Source organism: Petromyzon marinus, chromosome 40 (assembly GCF_048934315.1).
Source record: "Petromyzon marinus isolate PM22_M1 ecotype Great Lakes invasive population chromosome 40, UKy_Petmar_22M1.pri1.0, whole genome shotgun sequence".
NCBI classification, from domain to species: Eukaryota; Metazoa; Chordata; class Hyperoartia; order Petromyzontiformes; family Petromyzontidae; genus Petromyzon; species Petromyzon marinus.
Window position 1 is genome coordinate 5366276 of NC_133706.1, and position 7708 is coordinate 5373983.

The following is a 7708-nucleotide window of genomic DNA, read 5'->3' on the forward strand; positions in this document are numbered from 1 at the left end:
GGTGAGAGGCTGAACAGGTGAGAGGCTGAACAGGTGAGAGGCTGAACAGGTGAGAGGCTGAACGGGTGAGAGGCTGGACAGGTGAGAGGATGAACAGGTGAGAGGCTGAACGGGTGAGACGCTGAACAGGTGAGAGGCTGAACAGGTGAGAGGCTGAACAGGTGAGAGGCTGAACGGGTGAGAGGCTGAACAGGTGAGAGGCTGAACGGGTGAGAGGCTGAACAGGTGAGAGGCTGAACGGGTGAGAGGCTGGACAGGTGAGAGGCTGAACAGGTGAGAGGCTGAACGGGTGAGAGGCTGGACAGGTGAGAGGATGAACAGGTGAGAGGTTGAACAGGTGAGAGGCTGAACGGGTGAGAGGCTGGACAGGTGAGAGGCTGAACAGGTGAGAGGCTGAACGGGTGAGAGGCTGGACAGGTGAGAGGCTGAACAGGTGAGAGGCTGAACGGGTGAGACGCTGAACAGGTGAGAGGCTGAACAGGTGAGAGGCTGAACGGGTGAGAGGCTGAACAGGTGAGAGGCTGAACGGGTGAGAGGCTGAACAGGTGAGAGGCTGAACGGGTGAGAGGCTGGACAGGTGAGAGGCTGAACAGGTGAGAGGCTGAACGGGTGAGAGGCTGGACAGGTGAGAGGATGAACAGGTGAGAAGCTGAACAGGTGAGAGGCTGAACGGGTGAGAGGCTGGACAGGTGAGAGGATGAACAGGTGAGAGGCTGAACAGGTGAGAGGCTGGACAGGTGAGAGGCTGAACAGGTGAGAGGCTGAACGGTGAGAGGATGAACAGGTGAGAGGCTGGACAGGTGAGAGGCTGAACGGGTGAGAGGCTGGACAGGTGAGAGGATGAACGGGTGAGAGGCTGGACAGGTGAGAGGATGAACAGGTTAGAAGCTGAAGAGACGAGAGCCTCAACATTACGCATGGGCAGTGGTAGTGCGGTAGTTAGCACACTGCGCTACGACCCGAGACAACCGTGGTTAATATAACAGGATGTACGTTGAACTTCTTTCGCACCGTACGTAGCCAACCGTGCTAATCGGTCCTGGACCATCCTCTACATGCATACGTGGCACAGTGTGTAAACACTCGGGAGACAAAGGCACCCCCTCGTGTGCCGTGCCTTTGTAGAGGTGCTAACTACTCACTGTTCAGTAACCTGCATTGCCACTAGGTATCAAAGGGGCAGTGCAGCGTTACCTCTCTGTGTGAACAACGGTTGGGGTCAGACGAGGTGAAGCAGATCGTAGTCACAGTTTGGTAAGAACCAATCAGACAGTTCCACGTGGGAATGTGGGATTGGTTAGACCTGGCCACAAACGGGTATAAGAAGGGTGAGCGCGCAGAGCGCGGGGAGTTCTCTCCCTACACGAAGACCGAAGCCTGGGCTGAAGATAGCCAGGACCCTGGACCAGCCTTCCAGCCCTTCTGAGGGCTAAGGCTCGGCGTATCCAGTGGTCAAGACCCACCGGGCCAGCGGTGGGTCAGATAGCCTCCCCTAGGTCCCAGCCAGAGGACGTGTGAGTAAGTCCCGCCAAGATAGGAGGCTGTACCTCCTTAGGTTAGCAAGAGACCTGTGTGTAGGTCATGCTAAGTCCGGAGGCTGTACCTTAGGGTATCGGGTGAGGGGACCGTATACCCCTCTGTGTGTTAAGGACTGTGTAAAGAGAAGTATTACAATAAACAGAGTGTGCCTCATAAGAAGTTTATTCGTCATTAACAGTCTCGTAAAGGCTATACGGCGGATCTTTGTCTTAGAGTGTAGGGGTGTGTATGGGTGTGGTGTGTATGGGTGGGGTGTGTGTGCGCGGGGTGTGTATGGGTGGGGTGTGCATGAGTGGGGTGTGTATGGATGGGGTGTGTATGAGCGGGATGTGTATGAACGGGGGGTGTATGGGCGGGGTGTGTATGGGTGGGGTGTGTATGGGTGGGGGGTGTATGGGTGGGGTGTGTATGGGTGTGGTGTGTATGGATGGGGTGTGTATGGATGGGGTGTGTATGGGTGGGGTGTGTATGGGTGGGGTGTGTATGGGTGGGGTGTGTATGGGTGTGGTGTGTATGAGTGGGGTGTGTATGGGTGTGGTGTGTATGGGTGGGGTGTGTATGGGTGGGGTGTGTATGGGTGAGGTGTGTATGGGTGAGGTGTGTATGGGTGTGGTGTGTATGAGTGGGGTGTGTATGGGTGTGGTGTGTATGGGTGTGGTGTGTATGGGTGTGGTGTGTATGGGTGTGGTGTGTATTGGTGTGGTGTGTATGGGTGGGGGGTGTATGGGTGGGGGGTGTATGGGTGGGGTGTGTATGGGTGAGGTGTGTATGGGTGAGGTGTGTATGGGTGTGGTGTGTATGGGTGGGGTGTGTATGGGTGGGGTGTGTATGGGTGGGGTGTGTATGGGTGAGGTGTGTATGGGTGTGGTGTGTATGGGTGTGGTGTGTATGGGTGTGGTGTGTATGGGTGTGGTGTGTATGGGTGTGGTGTGTATGAGTGGGGTGTGTATGGGTGTGGTGTGTATGGGTGTGGTGTGTATGGGTGTGGTGTGTATGGGTGAGGTGTGTATGGGTGTGGTGTGTATGGGTGTGGTGTGTATGGGTGAGGTGTGTATGGGTGAGGTGTGTATGGGTGTGGTGTGTATGGGTGTGGTGTGTATGGGTGTGGTGTGTATGGGTGTGGTGTGTATGGGTGTGGTGTGTATGGGTGTGGTGTGTATTGGTGTGGTGTGTATGGGTGGGGGGTGTATGGGTGGGGGGTGTATGGGTGGGGGGTGTATGGGTGGGGGGTGTATGGGTGGGGGGTGTATGGGTGGGGGGTGTATGGGTGGGGGGTGTATGGGTGCTGTTGCGGTGTGTATGGGTGGGGTGTGTGTGCGCGGGTGTGCGCGCGCGCCGTGTGTGTAATCCTCAGTAGCGGGGAGACAAAGGCGAACGGGTGTGTTGTGTCGGCCCTAATCGGCGCTTGCTAACAGCAGTACTTACAATCGTATACGGGTGTTGTTTTGTCAATGGCTGCATTTATAATTGGAATCTGGAGTAATTAATCCGCTATTTAAACATGGTTCTCATTCACTGCAATCTAATGCATTTATACACAATACTTTTCAATAACCTCGTTCAACGTCAAAGCCGGTGAGTGTGTATTCAATATTTATTTTATGCTTACTTGCTTCCCCCAGGAAAGCGTCAACTGAGTCTCAGTTCTCTTTTTTTAAGTGGCTCCTGCATTGGGACGGTGTGGCAATAGCAGTTAGATTGCATGCGGTTTGTTGTTGTTGTTGAGCTATGGAGGAGCAACCCGGGGGTTATCCACGCAGGACAGGAGTAGGGGAACCTACAAATGCCACAAGACAGTGGGGCTGTCCCTGTCGGGAATAGAACCCAGATGGGTGCCTTTTTACGTGCAGCGAGACGCAATGGGTTACTACTACGCTATCCCTTCCACCCAAAGCGCGTACGTGCACATGTGTACGTGTGAGTACCGTGTGTATCTGTGTCTGTGTGTGCGATAGTGTAGCGGTTAGCGCGCTGCGCTATGAACCTGGCGACCCGGGTTCGATTCGCGCTCACGACCAACACCGGTGACGATTTTCTGAACCGGTCCCGGGCCTCCCCTAGGTCGACTCAGCCTCAAATTAGTACCTGGTGCGGTGGATAAAAACATTGCTACTAGGGAGACAAAGGCGGTCGGGCGTGGTGCTGGCTACCCACCCCCTCGTGTACCGTTCCGGCCTTCATAGGTGCTCGCTAACAGCACTTGCCCCTACAGTCTGTTAAGGCTATATGGAGGATCTTTGTCTTTGTGTGCGATAGTGTAGCGGTTAGCGCGCTGCGCTATGAACCTGGCGACCCGGGTTCGATTCCCGCTCACGGCCAACGCCAGTGACGATTATCTGAACCGGTCCCGGGCCTCACCTAGGTCGACTCAGCCTCAAATGAGTACCTGGTGCGGTGTGTAAACATTGCCACTAGGGAGACAAAGGCGGTCGGGCGTGGTGCTGGCCACCCACCCCCTCGTGTACCGTTCCGACCTTCATAGGTGCTCGCTAACAGCACTTGCCCCAACAGTCTGTTAAGGCTATACGGGGGATCTTTCTTTTATCTTTGTGTACGTCAGAGAATGAGAAGGCTTACCGCAGCCTTCGCTCGGAGGTTCGGAGAGCCGTGAGGCACATCAAGGATGGGTGGTGGTCGCGGGTTGCTGAGGAGATGGAGTCTGCCTCAATGACCCGTGATCACAAATCCCTATTTAACTTCATCAAAAAAGTAACCTGCAGCGCCACACCTATTACCATCATTAGGGGAAAAACGGTGATCCATTCTCCGACCCCCAGGAACAGGTTTGCAGATTTGCTGAGCATTTCTGTGAAGTCCTGGGGGAGGGGAAATCCCTCGACATGGAAAACATCGTGGCACAAAGTGGGGATGACCCTGCTGAGGCTGCGGTGCCTCAAATATTTGAATAAGTCACTCCCTGTGAGTGGCTGGCTGAGGTGCCATCTGTTGAGGAAGTACTAAAGGCGATCCAGAGTCTGAGAACAGGAAAGGCACCGGGCTGAGATGATCTCCCGAACGAAATGCTGAGGGAGGTTGGCGTTTGTGCACAGACTGCCCTTCATGACATCATAACAACAGAAGGGGGACCGCACAGACTGTAACAGCTACAGGGGAATCTCACTCCTCAGTGTGCCGGGAAAGGTCCTGGCAAGGATTATTCCACATCGCCTTGCCAGGCACGCTGAGGAGAGGCTTGCGGAGCCCCAATGCGGTTTCAGGAAAGGGCGGTCCTGCACAGATGCCATATTTTCTGTCTGTCTGCTACAGCAGAGGTGTAGGGAATTCCAACAAGACCTACATCTCTGCTTTATTGACCTGGTCAAGGCCTATGATACCATCAGTAGGCCTGGGCTCTGGGTTGTTCTTCGTGCTTTCGGAGTCCTTGACCCTCTGCTCACGATCATTAAGGACCTTCATGATGGTGAGCGGGCCAGGGTAAAACTACGTGGCCGGGATTTGGAGTAATTCCCTGTTCACCTTGGGGTGCGACAGGGATGTCCTCTGGCTCCCACATTATTTAACATCTTTTTCGACCACGTAGTCCGTGAAGCCTTTGATTGCTGTACCAGAGGAATTTCCATCTGGTACAGATACAATGGGAGGCTGATCGATGCCTGGGTGCGGTCAAGGGATGGCTACAAATTGGTCTACCATGTTATGTATGCCGATGATCTGGTAATTGCCGCTAACTCAGAGGAGGAATTGGAGGCGCTGATGCTGAATCTGGAGCGTGCCACTAAGAGGTGGGGCCTTACCATCAGCCCCACCAAATCTAAGCACCTGCCTGGGTATTTTGTACCATCGGGCAACCCACCCACACAACTCCCAATCGGTGATGGGGCAGTTGTGGAGAGAGTGGAGAGTTTCTCATTCCTGGGCAGTGTGCTCATGACTGGCTCCAGTTTGACAGCAGAGATCTCACTCAGAATCAGTCGAGCGGCATTATATTTTAATCGGTTGCGTAACGCTGTGTGGAAGCAACCTGGTCTGTCGCTTCACACGAAGCTTCAAGTCTTCTCGGCCACGGTCATTCCATCCCTTCTCTACGCTTGCGAAACGTGGACCCCCCTAATGGAGCATCTTCGCAGATTGGAAACATTTAGGTTGGCCTGTCTACTATCCATCCTGGGTTTAACAAGGCTGGATTGTGTGAGGAGCTCACAAATCCTAGAAAGATCTGGGCAAAGTCCCAATCGGTGAGCTCCTCTGGCAGGCAAGGCTGCGTTGGCTGGGTCATGCAGCCCGCATGCCCAGTCACCGCATGCCTAAACAGCTTTTTTTCGGCCGGATCGAGGGGGCTAAACGGGCGCGGCACGGGCTAGAGAAGAGATGGAGTGACGTGGTACAGGTGAATGTGGAGCTGAGTGGACTTGCCGATGACTGGTACTAGCGGTGTCAAGATCGCCCTCTGTGCAGGAGGCTCGTGAAGGACGCTACTGGGCAGTTGGAGGCAGACTTGATTCGAAGCTTTCGTGACTCCAGGAATTACTCTTTGTTTTTTTCGGTAAAGTCACGTATAAATAAGAAATAATAAAATAACATAATCGCGTACGACGTTTCGGTTGCAACACAAGCAGCCATCATCAGGTACAGAAGAGCTAAATTTACGAGAGAGAGGAAACACATAACCCCAGATGTATACACAGACACCCAAGTAGGGGGGAACTAACACAGATACAACAGAGGACACAGAGAGAGAAGCATACCAGACAAACAGGGTTTAGCAAAATTTGGAAACCATATAAAGCAACACAGACGGTCGGTCAAAACACAATTATCGCATAGTCTGGTTGATTACGCTATTTCAAAGATTGCTAAATTGCAAGTTAATTTGTCCCATTGTCTCTCAGCCTTACCTTCTCTGCCTATTTAAGGCGACTTCACTGTGTGCGTGTCTGTGCTGGTTCGCTCTACTTGGATGTCTATGTGTGTGTGCGCGGTCTGTATTTTAAATTTCATCCTTAACTTGCAATTTAGCAATCTTTGAAATAGCGTAATAAACCAGACTATGCGTTAATTGTGTTTTGACCGACCGTCTGTGTTGGTTTATATGGTTTCCAAAATTTTCTAAACCCTGTTTGTTTGGTATGCTTCTCTCTCTGTGTCCCCTGTTGTATCTGTGTTAGTTCCCCCCTACTTGGGTGTCTGTATATACATCTGAGGTTATGTGTTTCCTCTCTCTCGTAAATTTAGCTCTTCTGTACCTGATGATGGCTGCTTGTGTTGCAACCGAAACGTCGTACGCTATTATGTTATTTTATTATTTCTTATTTATACGTAACTTTACCGAAAAAAACAAAGAGCAGTTGGAGGCAGTCGCCCTCCAATGGAGGAGCGACGCTCACAACAACGAGCGGAGCGCCGGGTGGCTAAAGCACAGCAAGTTGGCACAGTGGGGGGCACAGGTGGTGCATCAGCCAGTCATCTCAGTCAGTCGACCCGTGGCACCTGGGTCTGCCCCGTGACCTCCTGCCAGCGGCAGTTCGACACTTCACGTGACCTCAAGGTGCACATAGCCTGGCACAAGCGTCGTGGTGACGTCACCGCCACTTAGTGGCGAATGGCGGTTGTTGTTGTGTGTGTATTGTGGGGAGCGCTATGAACCCGGCGTCCCGAGTTCGATTCCCGCTCACGGCCAACACCAGTGGCGATTATCTGAACCGATCTTGGGCCTGCCCTAGGTCGACTCAGCCTCAAATTAGTACCTGGTGCAATGTATAGTAACATCGCCACTGGGGAGACAAAGGCGGCCGGGCGTGGTACTGCCCACCCATCCCTTCGTGTGCTGTTCCGGCCTTCATAGGTGCTACTCGCTAAAAGCACTTGCCACACCCTGGCTGTACGGGGGATCTTTGGCTTTGGTGTGCATGTATATGGCGTTGGCCTGCCAGCAGGGGGCGATGATTTCCGTGCGTATAATACCAATTGATTTTCGAAGTTGGCCAAATGTTGGTCATAACGCTGGCACACAATGGACTTACTCTCGACCGGTTCAAGAGTATATAATAATGGCGTCAGTGGCTATGTAACGGTGTTACTACGCCCGCAGTAGTTACCAGGGCGGCCTCTCGAACCGAACCACAATCTTCTGCAACAACCCCTGCGCCATGCCACCGCCGAGAGACACAGGAGAACGGAGCCGTGCTTCTATTTGCTTTAAATCAATATA